Source organism: Petaurus breviceps, unplaced genomic scaffold (genome assembly GCF_028583685.1).
Source record: "Petaurus breviceps papuanus isolate PSGF00001 unplaced genomic scaffold, PetGlider_PUasm1.0 189, whole genome shotgun sequence".
Lineage (NCBI taxonomy): Eukaryota > Metazoa > Chordata > Mammalia > Diprotodontia > Petauridae > Petaurus > Petaurus breviceps.
The window spans coordinates 914,825-918,721 of record NW_027185809.1 but is presented as its reverse complement, the minus strand read 5'-3'; the positions used below and the strand labels follow the sequence as shown (position 1 = coordinate 918,721).

General features: G+C 44.9%; 1 protein-coding gene and 1 long non-coding RNA gene across 3 annotated transcripts in view; both read right to left on the bottom strand.

The window, feature by feature from the left end:
• Nucleotides 1-462, bottom strand: part of LOC138164188 (protein FAM50A) — a 7,794-nt gene extending 7,332 nt beyond the window's left edge. For both annotated transcript variants that reach the window (XM_069091780.1, XM_069091781.1), the window contains exon 1: nt 226-462. The gene's annotated coding sequence lies outside the window, so the exon portion shown is untranslated. The remainder of the gene's footprint in view (nt 1-225) is intronic.
• A 2,875-nt stretch (nt 463-3,337) lies between these two features.
• The window catches only part of LOC138164193 (uncharacterized), a 1,494-nt gene continuing 934 nt past the window's right edge, over nt 3,338-3,897 (bottom strand). Inside the window, exon 2 of the long non-coding RNA XR_011169007.1 lies at nt 3,338-3,859. This is a non-coding gene — a long non-coding RNA (uncharacterized lncRNA). The remainder of the gene's footprint in view (nt 3,860-3,897) is intronic.

Here is a 3,897-nt window from a genome sequence, read left to right as displayed (position 1 = left end):
GGGGGCGGTGACGCGCGGGCAGCTGGGCCGGGCCAGGCTGCAGACGGCACAGAGCGGACGTTCCTCCGCCGAGGGTGGCTACAAGGCCTCCCCTTCACGAAGGGGTCACACTGAGAGAGGCCCCGTGGCCCGCCAAGGGGGGGGGGGGGGGGGGCCTGAGGCTGCGCCTCCCCCCTCCCCGGCCCTTCCCCTCCCCCCATCCCGTCCCCAGCTCCCGCCAAGTACCTGAGGGTCCCCTGAAAAGATTGATTTCTTCTTCCGTGACCAGATAATCCACTCTTCCGTTCATGCTTTACCCAGGGCCCAGGGTTTTCCAGCCCCGACCGGACTCACGCCCCCGTCGCGTTCACAGGACCGAAGGTGGAAAAAAAAAAGCCCCGCTGCGGCAGCACTTTCGGTTTCATCAGCCGCCCCGGAAAGGAAGCCCCGGGAATTCTGGGGAATGTAGTTCCCGGGCTTGTCCTGCCCCTCCCCTTCCGGTGCGTCGGTTCGTTTGGGGAGGGTTTTGTTTGTTAAGTGAGACCGAGCATGCACCGGGCGCTAGCTGCGCTCTCTGTATTTCTGCAGCCCTACCTGCTGGAAGTTCCTTCGGTCTGAACGATAACACCGGGGAATTTTGTAGGAGGGGAAACTGAGGCAGAGCCAGTTAGTTATTTAATAATAACAGCAACAATAATGATAACTAGCATTTATGTATTTCTCTTTAAACCTCCTCCTGTCTGGGCCAAATCTCATCTCAAACATTTATCTATGCCCTGAAGTCACAAGTTCCTCTCAGTCAGCCCTAACTTTTATCTATGCACTGAAGTCCTTTACATCCATCCAGTCAGCCCTGCCCTTAAGGACCCTTGCCCACTGCAAAGGTATAATAAACTTTTTCAACTCTGACTCCAAGTAAGGCTGAGCTGAATTCTTTCCAGACTGAATCACAGGTTCTGGTCTTAGATAAGATCAGAGTTCCTGACAAACCAATCCCTCATCACTAAGACAGGCTATGTAATCCATTAGATTGTAAACTCCTTGGTGGCAAAAACTGTCTTTTGCTTTTTTTTTTTGGTATCTTCAGTGCTTGGCATATAGTAGGGACTCAATAAATGCTTCTTGATTGAAATGTTTATTAAGGGTAAGGGGAAAGGGAATAAGCATTTAAGGGTCAGATGCCTTACAAATATCATATCGTTTGATCTTCACAACTACACTAGAAAGTAGGTGCTAATCATTATACTCATTTTACAATTGAGGAAACTAAAGTAAATAAGTGACTTGCTCAGGGTCACACACCTAATAGAGTCTGAGACCATATTTAAACTCTGATCTTCCTGACTTCAGGCCCCAGTGTGAGTTGAAAATCTTAAAGTTCAATAAGAAATGTTAGTTATTCATACAGCAGGCACTTAGTGATTATTTTCTGAATTTCTTTAAAATTAAATGTTTAATTGTTAAACAATTAAATGTTTATTGATATCTTTTATTTTACATCATCTTCATATCCTTGAAATGGACAGGTAGAGAAAAATGACCCCAAGCCATGCCAATTGTTCTGAGCATCAGTTTATTGAACTGGCCAGCGACAGTCTCCCAAGGAAACCTTAGGAGAGCTGCCCCGACCATAGGGAAAGGGGGAATATTTAAAGTCAAAAACCTCCAAAAATAGGTGTGGGAAACAAAGTTAGTCTTGTGGGAAGTAAAGTTAGTCTGACAATGGTAGATAAGCACATCCGTTGTAGCCAGGCCTTGGTCTGGACAGTTGTATAGTCCTTGCCCTGATTTATTGTGAGACCCAGATGTCCATGATCATTCTGGCATCTTATCAGGAAGTATGGCCAGGTCTGTTTCTCACAAGAGAGGGGCTCCTGGCTAAGCAAGTACGAGTTCAGGAAGAATTCAGCAATTTCCAAACTTGTTACATATGGGAGCTTAGTATATGAGGCCATGGGCATTTCATCCTCCCTCCTCCTTCCAGAATGCCATCCTTTATAACAAAGAAAAAAAAAACAAGAAAAAATAGTTCAAGAAAACCAACCAACATTATCAAAAAAGTTCAATATTATTTGTAGTGTTTGACACCCATAGTCCCCCACCTAGGGGAAAAAACTGGAGGGGAGGGAAGTACATCCTCATAAGCTCTTCTTTGCAGTCAAGTTTGGTTATTGTAATTTCACAGCAGTCTTTTTTTTTTTAGTAAATACTTGTTGACTAATATATTATCATAGAAAGCTATACTAGGACACCCACCTGGAAAGCCAAGTCGGAAAGGCTTTAAATATGGGTCTGTGACAGCCTGTGTCTGTTGTCTTAGGACCAGCTTAGATAAATTTAGAGAGGCTTATCCCTATAAAATTGACCAACAGCTGATTATTTAGCCAAAGCAGCTCATGTAACCATCTGCTAAAGAGCCTATAGTTGAGCTCAGTATAACTGGAGGGATTACCCAGAGGAATAGAATCAAAGATCCTTAAGAGTTAGTAACAAAGCCAAGTCAATAACCCAGACTGTCAGAACACGCTCCTTTAGCCTGACAGAGGAAGCCTAATGTAATGGACAGAGTCTTCTGATTTCTGATCTGGTGATTGCTTCAATGGCTGCTTCAAATCCTGGCTCTGCTACTTAACGCCTTAGTGACCCCAGGCAAGAAGCCTCTCCCCAGCCTCAGCTTCCTCTTGTTAAATGGTGATAATAGTAGCAACTACTTTACAAGATTGTTACGAAACTCAAGTGAGATATTTTATTAAAGTATTTTGTAAAGCTTAAAGGAGCCATGCAACTTGTTTAATTGGGGGCAGTCCCACTGATTCGCAGGACTCTGGAACACCTCTGGTAGACTACTTGTGCCAAGGGTCAACTATGAAGAGTCTGGTCCTTTGGGATGACACAACAAACCCTTCTTAGGTCCCTTTGAAGAGGTGCAGGTTCTGGGAACCCCCTTGAGCTCTCCTTGAATCTTTGGGGTACAGGCTCTTGGAACCCCCTTGAACTCTGATTGAATTTGATGAGGCATTTGCTTGAGGCCATAAGCCTTTCATTGTAGCTTGGCCCAAACCTTTGTTACTAGCTTGGCCCTCCATTGACCACCTTATTTCCCACCCTTGAGCCTATCAAAGTATCAATCCACCCTAGAACAGGCCTAGCCCACTATAGTCTGTAGTCTCCAGGCAGCCTCCACCAACTTCCCACCCTTAATCACTCATTGACCTCACTAACTCCTCCTGAAGACCCTCCCCAAACACCTCCCCTGGATCACCCCTAGATTCCTCCCACAACCTTTTTATATAAAAACCCATCTTGTCTCCATGTGGTGTAAGAGCGTGTAATGCCAAGCAAAGGCAACTTCCCAAGGTTCATAGGTGCTCTCCATTTTATTCAGTGACAAATTAAGAACAGAGGGAATCAAAATACAGCATTTACCAAGTGTGATTCAATCAAGTACTACCCCACCCCTGGACATTATAATTCATTTAGTCAACCACAAAGCCCCTCTTCTCAAATGGAGATTAGTCTCCAATCATAAGTAAAGTACATTCATTTGTTCAATCAGAGCACAAAAAGTCAAAAGTTCCCCACCCTTGGATCACAATTGAATCTACCCCAGGGTTACAACAAGCTTAAGCATGGTGTTTAATACCAAAATGGAGGTCTTTTCTTCATCTTGACCTGAGACAAGTTCTCAGCTATCTTTGTTCCTGGGGAGACAAAGCTTAGCAAGGCCACAAGATACATGGCCAGTGTCTTCATTCTCTGTCTGCAGAACAGTCCTAGGACCCCTAAAAACATTAGCAAAACCCCCTTCCAGGATTTCTGTAAACATACAACAAGAAAATCCTTCTTCAGGGCTTTGGAACCAACAGCCAGGTTCCAAGACCTCTGCAACGACAGCACTGTGTCCTTCACCATTAGACA